This window comes from Eriocheir sinensis, chromosome 45, assembly GCF_024679095.1.
Source record: "Eriocheir sinensis breed Jianghai 21 chromosome 45, ASM2467909v1, whole genome shotgun sequence".
Lineage (NCBI taxonomy): Eukaryota > Metazoa > Arthropoda > Malacostraca > Decapoda > Varunidae > Eriocheir > Eriocheir sinensis.
Window position 1 is genome coordinate 6,688,142 of NC_066553.1, and position 16,782 is coordinate 6,704,923.

The 16,782-nt window shown below is 42.1% G+C and overlaps 1 long non-coding RNA gene across 1 annotated transcript in view; it reads right to left on the reverse strand.

Annotated features, from left to right (window-relative positions):
* LOC126980682 (uncharacterized) overlaps nt 1-16,782 on the reverse strand; it is a 51,232-nt gene that overhangs the window by 5,756 nt on the left and 28,694 nt on the right. The gene's annotated exons all lie outside the window — the stretch shown is intronic.

Sequence of the window (16,782 nt, forward strand, 5' to 3'; positions counted from 1 at the left end):
CCATGAAAATCAGGAAACAATTACATTGGAGCTTATTGTAATAGATGCAACCTCCAAATGAAAAATCACAAATTGCAGCTCACTCTCATTGCACATAATGCTAATTACGACATGTCGTTAATCCTGCGTGAATTAACGATACCTGACTTGAAAATCAAACTAAGACCAAAACGTTCAGTTCACAAATACCATGAAGTCATCATAAATGACTTGAGATTTATTGACTCGTATGCCTTTATGTCTGGTTCGCTCGCGGCTTTAGCGAACCAATTCATCAGTAATGGGAACGAACCCATATGCACACAACAGATGTTGAAAGATGTGCCAGCACCTGCGTTGCCATTATTGATCAAGTGAAAGCAGGTGTTTTGTTATGACTATATGGATTCGATGGAACGACTTTCTGAGACACGTCTTCCATCCCGCGAAGATTTTTTCAATTCGCTTCAAGAAGCAGAACTTTCCGAAAGTGATTATAAACATGCTCAGAATGTTTGGAAAGTAGCTGGGTGTCAGAGCCTGAAGGACTATTTGTTGCTTTATGTAAAAGTGGATGTTGGTCTTCTATGTGATGTCTTCCTAGAGTGGAGAGGTATTTTGAAAACCCAGTGGAGGTTGGATATTGTAAATTATGTTAGCCTGCCAGGATTTGCCTATGACTCCTTTCTGCTAAAAACACAGCAGGAATTAGAGGTGCTTAGTAGCCCAGACATATATCATTGCATTCAAACAAATGTGCGTGGGGGCTACACAAGTGTTGTGCGTCGTTTTGTACGCGCCAATAACATCTACACGAACCCTCAGTTTAATCCAAAACATGATAGAAGCACTTTCCTTTCATATCTTGACTTCAACAGTCTTTATCCCACTGTAATGCAAGAGAAGTTGCCATGTGGGGATATGAGAAAACTAGATGAGACAGAAATGCAGTCGTTTTTGAGCGGGGGCTTGGTCAATCAAGCAACCGATGGCGATTTTGGATATCTCATTCTGTGCGATACTGAGGCTGTCTCACGTGAAGTCGTTGAGAAAACGGATGACCTCCCACTGATCATCAGAAGACACAATATCACCAACAGAGATATATCGTCAGTCACACGCGAATGGTATGAAGAAGAAAACCGTCCAGCACCGTGTAAGAACATAAAACTGATTGGAACACATGCTGCTCAGGAGAAAATGCTATTTGCTCTGCCCCTCCTTAAACTACTTATTCGACTAGGCCTGGTTGTTAAAAAAGTGCATGCTATTTATACGTTTAAGCAAAAGCACTTTCTTGCGGACTTCATTCAGGATAACATAGAAGCCCGCAAAAGCGCTACTTGCCCTATCAAGAAAAATGCAATCAAGTGTATTTCAAACAGCATTTTTGGCCAAATATAGTGAAGACATAGATATTGTCACCAACCGCGAAAAGTTTTTGAAGCTGGCCCGAAGTCCTTACTTTAAACGCGTTGTACCTCTCAATGATGGTCATGTAGTTGTAACTCGCCATAAGAAATATTCACGGGTGAATCATCCAAACTACATTGGCTACTACATCCTAGAGCTGTCCAAGCTGCGACTATATGATTTCTATTACAATGTGTTGAAGGCTCATTACGGGGATCGGGCGAAACTAGTGTATTGCGACACTGATTCCTTAATAACAGAAATTGAAACTCCTGATCTATTAACAGAGTACTCGCAGGAACCCTTCAAAAGCTATATAGACACAAGTAACTTTAGCCCCTCACATTCCTTGTACAGCACAGACAACAAAAGAAAGCTTGGATTTCTCAAGTCTGAAGTGAGGGAAAGAACCATCTCAGAATTTGTAGGTGCTACTCCATCCTCTTGGCAGACGGTGACCGGTTGAGTTCAGCTAAGGGCGTTCCAAAGTTCATAAAGAAGAAAATTGCTCATCAGCGATACAAAGACGCCCTATTCCAGAAGCAAACATTTACCTTTGACTATCAGGGATTCACAGTACGCAATGGACGAATGAGTACAGTAAAATATCCCAAGAGAGGGATATCTGTAGTTGAGGACAAAAGATACTACATTAGCACCTTGGAGTCGCGATCTTACGGTCATCCCGATAATTCTATAGGGATAGAGGAGGAAGAGCAGGAGGAGGAGGTAGCCCAGATCATGACACTGTCAAACGAAGAAAATTTGGAGGAAGGCGATGAAAGAGGCATAAGAGAAGCGAGACTAGCCGAGGTAATGGGTGGGCAAGAGATCGGTGAAATGGGAGAACTAGAAGAAGAAACCTATGAATTGTGGGGAGAACGGGATGTGCTGGTCGAGCAATATTTTCCCTTGATAAAACGGGTAGAGGCGGATGATGACATGTTAATGCAAGCCGCGGAACAGGAAGAAATAAATCAAATGCTCTCATCATTCCCCCTTGAATATATGCTAGTAGATACAGACTTTTCAGAATAAATTGTAGTTGTTTATAAGATAGGGACTGGTGTGAATGTTGTATATACTGTTTATAGTGTAAGAATTTGCCTGCTATTTTTATGTTAAATATAAAATATATGTAAATATATTCTGTATATAGGACTAATGTTGGAGCCTTTGATATTATAAAATTGCACATGATGAATCTGGAATCATAATTTGACCAAATTCCAATAAACATTGAGTTTGTTTGACTTGTTTATATGACCTTTATCAAAACGTATAAAAAAACACAATAATTTTCTAAAAATTTATTCTATTTTTGTAACAATGAAAAAAACGATTTTATTTTTCGATCCGGCTCATGAATAAATAACTGCCCGCCAAATCAGGCGGGCGGCGGCGGCGGCGGCGGCGGTAGCGAGAGGTGCGGCGGCAAGATGCGACAGGATTGCTCGGGGCCCGGGACGGGGCGGGGCGGGGCGGGGCGGGGGCTGCACGGGGTAGTGGCGGTGACGGGTGAGGACCTGTGAGTGGAGCCAGACCTCTGATTTAAGCATGGTATACAACCACCCCACCCCCCGATAAAGGAACTAGAAAATTACTTATGCTTCATGGAATGTAATACAATTCATTATGAAAAAATCAATAAGTCAATACTTACTTTTTATGAACACGTGTTAAATGTTTGATGACATACGGGCATTATAAACTTGCTGTAAGCGAATCGCATCACGTGTTCATCATTCCTCGAATATTCGGTCTTGGAAAACTCCATACATATTTTTTCAAGAGTTTCTCTTACACCCAAGTGCGAAACATTGTAGGCAAAGTACATGGCATAAGCCCAGCAGTCATCGCTTCGCGTGCTTTGAAGTCGAAATTCATTTTTATACATACTGAGCCCAGGGTAATCAATATATTTGAAATGATCAGAGTATAATTTTGGATCGAGAGCATAACTATCTAGGAACACTGCCATGCCCGGTTCATAGTAGAGACAAATCCAGTGTCCCATTTCTCTTTTAGAATAACTTGGTAGCGTATTGACGATGCACACTATAGGTTTTCTATATCGAGGTATAGAGTTTACCTCGTCTGCCAATAACACGCCTAAAAACAAGGCTTGCTTTCCTATGTGCCCCTCAATCCTCTTTCAATCTCCATGTTGTTCATCGCACAGCCGCTTCAAACGCGCACATCACACTGCAGCCGTCTTTCAGAATTAACTGTTATTATACCCACTGTTTCGCCAAACAGTATCAACAGACGTTCTCGTTTTCTCCCTTGCTTAGATTCAAGCTAAGTCTAAGCCCCCATTCATTTCAACGGGCAAATTATCATTCAAGTTTTCAGCACGCAAATCAAATGTGCAAATCATTGCCCCTTGCCGAAAATATCCTTTCCGATTAAATGGTCTTTGTGAAAACCAAGTGCATCCAAAGTACGATGGTAGAGCTCAGCATAGTCATGAGGAATTTACTAGAATATTATACATGGTTCTACCATTAACACTTAAGCTTATTTGACTTATATCGCCATGGCTCAAATACAATGGATTTAGCGTATAGTCGCCAGAATGAGCTTCCATGCTCGTTATAATAAGCGAGAGTTTTTCCGGAATAACATTACCCCACGGTTGATCATACGTTCCTGAGGTTTGGTCTTTGGCTAGCACATAGGTTTTCAAGAGGGTTTTGGTAAATGTCGATTTCAAAAGATTCTCTGTGGCGAGAGACGCGTTCAAAGCATGAAGTGCATTAGGGTAAGGAAACAGTCGCGTATAAAGCAGCTTGGCTGAATCTATATGCAGACGAATGTTATCGCCAGTTGGAGAATTTAGCAGCCATGCATTACTAGATAGTTCCATTCTGAGTCTAATCGAAATACCATCGAGCAAGTAACTGTCTAAAGAACTTATATCCAGAAGAAGCGGGGTACAGAGTTGTATACCGTGAGTCTTAACCCGCTTCATAATGGTCTTGTGTTGCGCGCTGGCATTGTCAAAGTATTCTGCTGTTACTTTGGAAATAAAGCCGTTCTCTGGGATGGTAATATTAGCATTGGCTCCAATTGTATTCGGTTTGTTGGGCGACAAAGTATTCAGCATTTTAACGTATGACGTGTACCCATAAAGTACATTATTGTCAACATCTATATACATCTCCCCGAAAACATTGCACTGATTTGAATAGGCTGTGCGCGGTATTATTTGTAAATTCAACATGTTGAGCGTCATCGAGAGGAGTAGTAATGTCTGGCTTAGTTAAGCGTAAAGAGGTGTGCAACACCAATTTCCCCAAATCAATAAAACTGCCAAGTGTTCCTGGAATGAGAAATTCTATATATCTATCGGATAATTTCATATTGAATCCAAGGTTAGTAGGTAAAACATCAGCATCATAACGGGAGGCAATCGTTGTTTCCAATAATCTCATTTTGTTGGGGCGGGGGAAACAATTCACTGACACCGGCGGCATATTGCCCCAGGGGAGAACGCGGGTCCCCGACACCAACCGCGCTGGTGATGCTCGCCATACTGCTCTTAGTTCAACAATGATTACAACTCGGTAAAGATGTCCTTTTAATAACACCTTTTCCTCCCGACTCGCTTGACTTTCTTTTCCCGCTTCCTCTAGTCAATTTCATTGCAGCTTGCTTTAAGGAATTAATTCCATGCTTTTTATAGAGCTTCTCAAGTGGCTTCCTGTGAAATATCATCTAGAACGTTGTTTCCAAATGTTCGAGCTGAAGGCACAATGACATTTTTCACTAGGAAAGGGAAAGCTCTTTTAGCGAGTCCAGCTAAAACCGAGAATAAACCCCCTCTGTGATAGCTTGGTTCATAAGAAAGTGTGACTATATCATCAATACCACTCCCTCGGGTTGATATCTGTTTGCCATTCGAAAACAGGGTATGATATTCTGCTACGGAAGGAGGGATGAATGTAACCCGCATGGTGGCGGCGAGGAGACTGTCTTTTCAAATGGACAACATTCCTATTAATACAGCAAAATGTACTCAAAGATTCAACGCGATCGGATATGAAGTAAACATGTAACAGGGTATCCTTCTTCGAAATGCATAGGACGACCTTTTTGATCTGTGAGTTTAATAGAAATCGAATCAATTACTTTGGATTTAAGGGACTTATATATAGTTGGATGCACGCCTTTGTTAGACCTCCAGAGAGCGAAAAGGCATCAAGAATATTTACATTTTTCCCTGCATACCTAGAGGGATTGACAAGGTCAGTGTAAATGAGAACACACTGTACGTCACCATTTCTCAACAGAGGGCATGACCATGTAGCGGAACAAGAACGGGTTTTTTGTTTTCATGTGTACCCAAGGAAAAACACAGCATAACCTAAGTTGGGGACAAAACCGAGAACCTGGGCCAGTCGCGCATCAAAGGAAACCTTAATAAATACAACTTGTGGATGATAACCATTGTAGCAGAACAAAGTTAAATGATCATTTGTGGAGCTAAATGCAAGAACCTCTCTAGAATACGCTAGTAAATGGTAGTTGTATCCATCGACCATCTCCTTTATCAATGTCGTTATTATACCGTTAACACACATCAGCAAATACCCAGTGTCATTATACAAGATATTAGCATTAATAGCCTTTGACAGTGTGCGTCTTTCAATAGCTTCTGAATCTGGCGTTGGTCTTATACCACATTCAAGGTGTATACTACACTCTGGTTCACCCGGTTTAACAATGTAATACCGACGGGGAAGCAACACGTTCAGTAGACCGACTTCATATTCCACGTCCTTGTCTAATGTTAGAGTTTGTATATTATTAGTAAAGCTAGTGCTGGAATTGGGGTAAATTTCCCATCCGCAATGCTGGTAACATATATATGATGTGACTCCATTTAGAGCAAGCAAGACACTAGCAAAATATTATAATTATTTCATTATATAGAGGTAGACATGACGAGATGCCAATTACATATTGAAGGTAAATCATACTAAACATCATTACATTGTTATTTATTGACATATTTTACATTTAGTGATGTACATAATTATTGGGAAATTGTCTGGAGCTATAGTTATTCAGGATCCACGTCGACTACAGCACCGTCCAGTTTTCTTTTCCATTCGTCAGCCACAGCATCGTCCTCTGTATCCACCAGTTTCCTCTTCCTGTTTCGCTCGGGAGACACAGATAGAGTTAATTTTGTTTCAGGCTCATCGCAGGTCCACCATCTGTCCAGGATGACGCACGATATATTATGCAGTTGGAGTTCAGCCGCAGCTTCTTGGAGATGCGGTTGGTAGTCAGCTTTCCACAACACGTAAAGAATTCCAGCGCTTGCAATATTGTAGTGGAATACGACACTTGTAATGTTGCTTTTAATCACCCATTCTACCAGTTTTGTGATGGACTCTTTAAACCAGCGGAGGCGGTTATCATAACTGTCTTCCTTTACCCCACGAATGAAATTTTGATCTCTTGACGTCTGAAGATATCCTTGGTTTATAGGGTTATTTTCCAGTTCGCGGCCAGGAGCATACTGGGTTAGGATACACGCCACATAAGGGAGATTTTCACTCGGAGGATAGCGAATATGCAGACTACCGGGAATACCACGATCTTCCCAGCGACACCTGTTCAGTTGATAGATCGGGCTTCTTTCGCGGTAGAGATTACTGTGCGGGTATAATCCATGTAGGCGTCCAGTAAACCCCTCTTTTCGTAGCAGGAACTGCAGTTGAGGGAAGAAACGATGATGGTCTTGTTGTTGCGGTAGATGTCATCGCCAGGAGAACCGTCTTTGTAGTTGAACACGTAGGCGTCCGACATGGTGTCCTCTGGTATACTGGTGAGTGATGAATAGTACCGCTTCAGCTGATGGCGAGGGACGAGTAGCGAACCATCGTCCCATCTGCTCTCTCTTATAAGCCCGCTCGGGGCACCACCGTGTCCGAGCGTGTTCGTCCTCGCCTCCGGCATTTCTCTCTCCATGACGTCGCCGCCCCTCTGTATAAGTCGCGCGTCCAACGCGGTTCAGTATCTACAACGTCCATGATTCTGTTTCTTTCTTGAATCACAATGTAGGACTGCACTAGCACATTGGAAAAGCGGATTTAATATGGGTCCCATCTGTAAGTTGCCAACGATGGTTGTTTGGTGAAACCAGATCCCTGAATCTTTTGCCGCACGCGCGTATTTTTTATTTCGCTAGGTAATACACCCGTGGCGTCAATGATGTGTTTTATATCAGCAATGTCAGCAATCGTTGGTTTTGACTTGCATTAGAGAGTAAATTCAACATGTACAGGATATTGGAGGATCGAACAGAAGACAATAGGTTGCCTCGGCTATCCCATTTTACGATGGGATTGTCTTTTATTCGTTCTAGCATCATATTGACGTATGGCACGTCGATACTTTTAACATACAGAGGTATTAAATTACTTATTTCAGGATTGGAGGATATCTTGTTCTCCCTAATCCCTGTGACTCTAAGTTCCACGGGTGGTAGTTTTGTGGTTTTGTATACACCAGATCGCGATATTTTCTTTTTTTTTGTAGCTTTTCTTTCTTACAGAGCGAGACGACGGGTTCAATCTTGTAGGAGTGCTTGGTCTTGCACCATGGGAGGACACGACAGGACCGCTGCTGCTTGCTGGCACATGTTCAGAGACCGGCATATGATCGGGATGGGTCGACTGCGGGTTGAAACACGATTGGCCGTTGACCCCGGACTCGTGGAGTTGGCGCATTTAGGCTTAATACCCGTTAAAACACGCTCAGCGGTAGACTCAGGAACAAGATAATACGTGCGCATTATCCAAATAATTTTCCGATCAAGGAAGCGGCAATAGGTAGTATAGCAGCTAATATATTACCGCCCGTCTCGATGTCAATATAAGTCTTTTCTTATGGAGGAGTTTTCTTTCTAGCTATGGCACGTATGTCTTCCCGATAGTTACGTAATTTCTTGATAACTTTGCTATTGAGGGTGAGGTGCTTCTTTAACAAATTGGAAAATATTTCAGATATACAGTTCAATTGTTCTCGAGCTGCTTGCTTAATAGCACGGTTTCTATCTTTTACTTTTAATTTCTTCAAAAGTAAGACAAAGTTTTTATGTGCACTGAGGTGGTGTCTTTTACGCATTTTCTACAATATCATTAGCGTCAATCCAGCTGTTGAATGAAGCAGGGTATCCCAACCACGATACAAAATACTGCTTTTTCCTTTATTTTTAGTGAACGCAGTATTTTAATATCGTATGTCTCAGGCAGAGCGCTTAAGACGAGCTCTGGCGCGTAGAATATCCCCTGTATTGGTTCTCCAGACAAATCTTCTAAGAGATAAGTTCTTGGGCGATTCTTGTGTTTAATTGATTTTATGCGAAAGAGCTCGTGAGTATTTTGCTGCGTGTATCCTTTATGGAATACAGAGGAACGAGCACTTCAACAAGGCGAACTATTTCCCCAACTGCCAGTCGAGAAGTGATGGAAGACGCTGGTTGCTTCGGGTTTTATACATTGCGTGGAATTGTCGTTTGATTGCAGATGGGTTTTTAAGTTATGAATATCAATGGGAGTTTGTTTGTTCTTCAGTCCAGAATGGGGCGAGCGGTTGTAGGCACTGACCATGTTTTGCAGCTGATCAATATATCTTGAAGAATTTTGAGACGTGATGAACTTGTAGATGCGTGCTTTAAGTGTACGAATGGCCCGCTCTGCCAAGGCTGCTTTGATCTCACTTGAGTACACACTGTATAGCTTAATGCCCCAACATAAATAGTTTCTTACTTTTCGATTCCAGAATTCTGTGCCCAAGTCGGTGTTTAATCTTCGTAAGCCTTCAGAATCTTTATTTTCCACCACTTGTTTAAAGGCCACGAGCATAGTATTTGCGTCTTTATTCCGACACGGGACAACTTGCATATACCTAGAAAACACGTCTATGCATACTAACAAGTAGCCTATGTTATTATTTTCCTTTCTTATATGTCTCACGTCTGCTAAATCGGCAGCCATGATTACTTTGGGTTTTGAGGCTATTATCTTTTGCCGGGGAAATTTTTTAGTCTGTAGCTTATGCAATGTATATGTTTTATTGCTTCTCAAAAGTTGAATACGTCATCACGTGTTATTGCCGGATTTATACTTTTGCTTTCTCCATAATTTCGCCTGAGAGCTTAAACCATAGGGTTCGTTATGTTGGGAGTATAGTGTGTAAGAGTTCCTTCTTCCTGGAGTTCACCATTGGAATACGCGTTCACCTGGGGGTTCTCCAACAATGTTTGAGCGAAACTGTAGGGACTCAGGAGTATTTATACCCAAATCAACAAGAAGATATCCATAAGGACGTGAATATACAGCATATTTATATATATCTACAAACTGGTTTGCCTTCTCTTTCCCGAATATTTGTCTGCCCAGAGTGTGAATTTGAGATAAATCGCGCTGTCTTAACAAGAGGAAATGAGAACAGTTCAGGCTAATATTCCTTGCATGCTTTCCACCCATATATAGATTTTGAGTGATAAATATGCATGAAATATTGTTGTGCCGTCCGCGAGTAAAAGCATCAACCACAATTTTGTTCCTTACAGCATCAATGAAAATATCGTCAAGTACATACAATGTCCCTCTCCGATCAAACGTATCCTCGTTGGCAATTGGATCAATTATTTCAGACGACACTATAACTTTAGGTCCTATTTCTTTATTTCTTTGAAGAGGATGAGACGTTAAGCCACATATGACAATTTTTTTGAACTTTTCATGATACTTCAGAATAAGCTGCTGTACAAGTTCCGATTTTCCAGAGTTGCTATATCCTGCAACTATTATGCGCGCAGGATATTGGAAAATATCGAGAAGGTTCTCTGAATATGTCTCAGTCATAGCGGAAACTCTATTAATGATGGTAATTATTAAAGTATGATGCTTATATAGCACAGAATATGTGTGTGTGTGTGTGTGTGTGTGTGTGTGTGTGTATACAACAAGAACAACAACAACAACAACAATAGCAATTACCCTCACTTTGTGCATGCCCCCCACTTCCGTCACCCCCCCGCTGACGGCCCTCTGACCGTCTTACCCCCACTCCCGTCACCCCCCCGCTGACCACCCTTTCTTCCGTCACCTCCCTCGCTGACCGACCTACTCCTCCCTGTCACCCCCAACTTCCGTACGCTAGCCGAGGGGGGGGAGGGTGTTAGGGCATGTGAAATAGTGAAAACAAATTTTTTTTTTGGGGGGGGGGGTGAAAAGGTAAAATAGATGTGGGGAGGGGGTCTAGATACCCTCTTCCGTAACCCCTGCAAATTACCCCCACTCCTGTAACCCCCTGCTCACCCCCCAACCCCACTTCCAGTCCCCCCAAATTACCCCACTCCCTGTAACCCCCGCTCACCCCCCCAACCCCCACTTCCAGTCCCCCCCGCTGAGGCAACCCCCACTTCCGTACATTTGTTACTACTTACACCTGCCCTTCTGTGAAAAAAAAAATCCCGTAACATTTTAATAAAGCTCGCTATTGTTGTTACACTCAAGGCCTTGTCGCCTTGCCGGGAAATTCTCTTGTTTTGGGTCACTGCAACAGTTGTCCGACACTTCCATTACTATTTGGAAGATTTTCTCATTTATACACATTAAAGACTTTTTGCTTTTTGTGTTCATGCAGTGTCTTTTTCCATGTGTGCATCAGCTTGTGTAAATAATGTTTCGGTTCCAGCGTGCCGTGCAGATATTATATTATTCATGGTCACAGATAATGGCAAGTATACTTCCTATAGTGACACGGTTTTAAGGGAATACGAGTGGTGGCATCCCATACACTGATTTCTTGTGTTTCTGTCATTCAGCTCACGGTCTGATCACCTGCTGGACTCATAATCGCCAGCCAGTACCCTTCCGGAAGAGGGGTCAGATTTTATTCCAAAAGTGTCAGGGTTGTGGAAAGTCACACTACCTTGGTCCTGGAGCCTCTTTTTTGAGGGGTGAGGAAGTGATGAAGCCTCCACCAAGCAGACTTTGTGAACACATCAGGATATTCACCTCATCATTTACTATTTGTGAGCAAACTGATATCAGTTTCCATGGTTAAAGCAACGTTGGTTCCCTTGTCATCTTCCCTCCAATTTGTTGTTTTTAAAGTTGAACGCTAAGTTATGCTATTTATCAGACGACATGGCTCCTTAAATAAGTATCTCATGTTATATACAGATGAATAGTTAGAGAATAAAATAATGTCCTACTTAGTTTTTTCCATGATACTGTAACCTCTAGTAGTGCAACCTCTATATCTGATGGGGGGGGGGGGGGATGCTGAGATGCACAGGGCATATGAGATGGGTGTGGTGTGGAGGACGTGTTGAGTGTGCTGAAGAGGCAAAGGCTGAGATGGAATGGGCACGTGAAGAGGAGGGAGGAGGAGGGCCTTGCACTCAGCAGGGCTGCGGAGGTAGAGGTAGAAGGGAGGGGACCAGCTCTAAGACCGAAGAAGACTTTGGGACGATGTGTGGAGGAAGACATGAGGAAGATGAACGCCAACACAAGAGAGAGCGATATAGCATACATGAAAGCCTAATAAAAGACATCATACTGAACACGGTGAAAGCATCATACAATATAGTTCAACACAACAAAGTAAAACATAATTCAGAGGAGGCTAACACAGCACTATCCAGTCTGTTACTACACATTACAATTTAACAAGGGATAACATTGGGTATCTTACAATACCACAAAAATACAACACAAAAATATGGCACACTACACAGAATACGAAGGAGCACACCTTGTTACAGCAAAGCTCAACTAAGTACGATTCCCTACACCACAGTACAATCTTTACATCGCAACACTCTAATTGAAACTAAATTCACAATCTTTACATCGCAACACTCTAATTGAAACTAAAATCACAATCTTTACATCGCAACACTCTAATTGAAACTAAATTCACAATCTTTACATCGCAACACTCTAATTGAAACTAAATTCACAATCGCAACACTCTAATTGAAACTAAATTCACAATCTTTACATCGCAACACTCTAATTGAAACTAAATTCACAACCTTTACATCGCAACACTCTAATTGAAACTAAATTCACAATCTTTACATCGCAACACTCTAATTGAAACTAAGCTCCACACCTCCGCACCTGATCACACACACGCCACACAACACCACTCCACATATTGCCGCCCCAGTGTCCCGACCGTTACGGAACCAAGAGCAAGATGAACACAACCTTTACCAGTACAAAAAATTAGAAACAAGGACAACGACGACGATGTTACTACTCACTAATAACAGTGCATATGACTCCCTCTTGTTTGCGAAAAATCATGTCCCATTCTCTCCCTCTCTTATCTCTCTTTCTCCCCCTTTTTGCCATCACAGAAGTGTAATTAGCAAGAACGAGACCTCATTCAAAAACTCCAAAAGGACAAGATAGACAGAAGGGATAAAACGGGAGTGTAGGGGAAGATATATGCTGCGAGTAGAACATTAGTGAAAAAATAAAAAGAAAATCGAACAAAACATGTATAGAGAATATTAGCAAATAGCTAAAAGACAGATAGGTGTTTACTTATCAAATTCAACACGAGTGGCATCATCCGTATTGCCATGGCAGAAAAGTCATGCATTTGCTAGTCTCCCGTTGTCATGGTTATATTGAAGAGTAAATGATCATCATGAAAAATCAATGCACTGCGCTAAAGTCTGTATAACTAAAATCCACACCGTCGCACCTGATCACACACGCGCCACACACCATCACTCCACATATCGCCACGCCAGTGTCCCGCCCGTTACGAAACCAAGATCAAAATGAACACAACCTTTACCAGTAAAAAAAAAAAATAGAAACAAAGATGGTTTATTCATTTGTAGGCAGCCTTAAGGCTGAAAATACACAATATACAATACAACGAGTTTCATGTGATGAGTAATGGGGGAAGTGGGGAAGAGTGGTGTGTGTGTGTGTGTGTGTGTGTGTGTGTGTTTATGTGTGTGTGTGTGTGTTTATGTGTGTGTTTATGTGTGTGTGTGTTTATGTGTGTGTTTATGTGTGTGTGTGTGTGTGTGTGTGTGTGTGTGTGTGTGTGTGTGTGTGTGTGTGTGTGTGTGTGTGTGTGTGTGTGTGTGTGTGTTTATATGTGTGTGTGTGTGTGTGTTGTGATCATGGAGGTGTTAATGACCCTCACAAGTGTCGGTATCACGGTAAGCCGATATCTGTTCGTGGAGTTTTGACCGGGACGAGAATATTGTGGTGTCTTGTGGGTCTAGTGGGGGGAGGGAAGGGGAGGGGAGGGGAGGTGTGTGTGTGTGTGTGTGTGTGTGTGTGTGTGTGTGTGTGTGTGTGTGTGTGTGTGTGTGTAATATATACATTTATTATAGTTCCAGAATGTTCTGCACCTGATAAATAGTTTTAACAATTATTGTCCGTTCCTGATCGCGTAAGCCAGACTCTTTTGACAATCATTTGTAGATATTTGCTTATATCACAAGTAGTGGCAGCATTTTTAAATGTGCACATAATGGACACAAGTCGAAAGTAAATAAAAAGCTTGATAAATGGACAAGAGGAGATGGTTTTGAGTTAATGAACCTGCAAACTTAATTAGAATCGTAATTCTCATCATACATATACAGCATATGTTTAATAATACACACACACACACACACACACACACACGCACACTATATATATATATATATATATATATATATATATATATATATATATATATATATATATATATATATATATATATATATATATATATATATATATATATATATATATATATATATATATATATATATATATACACACACACACACACACACTCGACTTTCTACTCTAGCTCATCCCTATACTGTCCAAACCCATTATGCAAGAGTTAACCAGCATCTTCACTCCTTCATCCCTTACACTGGTAAACTCTGGAACAGCCTTCGTCGTCTTCCTGCCTATGACTTGACCTCTTTCAAGAAGTTTGTATCAAGACACTTCTCCACCCGAGATTGACCTCTCTTTTGGCCACTCTTTACTTTTGCCTGTTGACCTTTGTTGTAAAAAAAGAAAACTCGAGCACTCCAGTACCCGTGGACGCCCGCTAAGGCTGGGCGAGCGGAGGCCTGGAAAGAGCTTCTATTATTCACCCGCACCACTCCTTCCTTCCCTCGACACAACTTGGTGGTCGCCTCTCAACAGCCACCTCGGCCTCCTCCTCCTCCTCCTCCTCCTAGCTCTCGCTCTCGTTTTCGCTCTCGCTCTCCTTGACCCCTCCTCCCTCCTTTCCTCCTGGACGTGGCTACTCCTCATAATTTCCCGTGAGTGCGTGAGGGCGGCGTGGAGGCCTCTGCCCCCTGCACTTCCTCTGCCGGCACACTCCCGCACTTCACGCGGCATTATTTTTCCGCAACACTTGGCTGTCACCTTCCTCCTTTGGGTGTGGCCGCGGTCGCTGTGTTCTCCAAGTATGAATGAATAGATATCTATATATATATATATATATATATATATATATATCTATAGATATATATATATATACACACACACACACACACACACACACACACACACACACACACACACACACAACGAGAGAGAGAGAGAGAGAGAGAGAGAGAGAGAGAGAGAGAGAGAGAGAGAGAGAGAGAGAGAGAGAGAGAGAGAGAGAGAGAGAGAGAGAGAGAGAGAGAGAAATTAATAGATTTATCCTCTCATTAAATTTCTTAACATCCAGTCGACCAGTGGGAAGGCAGAAGTGAAGCAAATCCACCCATCTGGTATTCGATTACACTCTTGACCCCTCCAGACATTGCAAGTCGCCCCCAAACCTTATTCCGTCCTCCAAGGAATATGTTCGCTTTCCTTTCTACTCTCCTTGCCGGCCTTACGAAAATCTTACATTACCTTCCTATTTTATTTTTTATCCCTTTCATCTTCCATCTTTCTTGCTCTTGCCTTCTTTATTTCCTGCATCCCTTCTTCCCTTCACCTTCCTATATCGTTGTTTCTTTCCTTTCTTCCTGTATCCTTCCTTTTCTAAAATTACGTTCCCTCCAATCTTCATCTCGTCCTTTCCTTCGTCCCAAATTTACCATTCACTCCCTCCCAAGCTTCGTATCTCGGTCCTTCCTTTTTCCTTGCCTCTCGCCTTTATTCCACCTCTTTTTATTTGGTTTATCTTTTTCCCTCTTTCATGCATATTCTCCACTTCCTTTCTGCCTGCCTTCCGCCTTTCTCCGCCCCATTCTCCCCTCCCTCCCGATGCACCTTCAAATCACCCTCCCTCTTTCCCACCTCCCGTCCATTTCTTCGCCCCTCCTTGCCTCCCTCCGTATTCACTTTTGCCAGGCCAGCGACAAGAGACTGCAAACACTGGGAGCATTTTTTACGTTAAGCAGAGTCAACAGGGGCGGAGAGTCGGCCAGGGAGAATTAATACTGCACGCAATAGTCTAATGAATAAGCTCAGATCCGCCCTGCATGCTAATTTTCTGAGCCGAAATTTGCATGAAGGTTCTATTGGGCGAGAGTTTTTCAGTGGGCGCAAGGAGGGGAACCGAAAACTGTCCCCTTTTGATTCTGTCGACCGTGTCCCTTGAGGTGAAATCTTTTGGGTAGCGATGTGTGTGTGTGTGTGTGTGTGTGTGTGTGTGTGTGTGTGTGTGTAAGTAAAAATATTGGCTTGCTGATAATACACACACACACACACACACACACACACATTCTAACCACCCCAACACACACTCACGTAAGCCCGCCCTTCCCTCCACTTTCACCACCTCACTCACATTCACCGGCATTACAGGACCCGGAAACAAGTAAAAGGGGAAAAAAGTGAACGAGAACAATTGGTCAACACTGAAAACGTTAGAAAACCCGAAAAAAACAGGGAGAAGAGGAAAAAATGTCCCCTCACGATGAACGGCCTGGAATCTATTAACATGCACGTGAAACATATTCATAGACTATATTAACACATCTGTTATATCGGTGGAAATAGTAGGAAACTGTTGGAAATAGGAATATAAAAATAGATCTTGCGACTAAAAAAAAAAAGGCCGATCCGAAAAATAGATTGAGATATATAGATACGTATAGAGACAGAAACATAGAGTACATTAGCATGCACTCAAACATATACTCCTACACACTAAACCGATTTACGGAAAAATGCATACCTGGTGGAAGACAAAATGGGCTCACTGACCTGAAACAAACAAAGAAACAAAATTACAAAACTAATCTGTAAATTCACTATAAAATCAGGGCGGTAACCTAGTTAAGAGTTTTAAAATAGGCTTAAGAGGAAATGAAAGAGGATTAAGAGGTTTAGAAGAGGATTAACCCTTTTTCATACGGTGACGCCG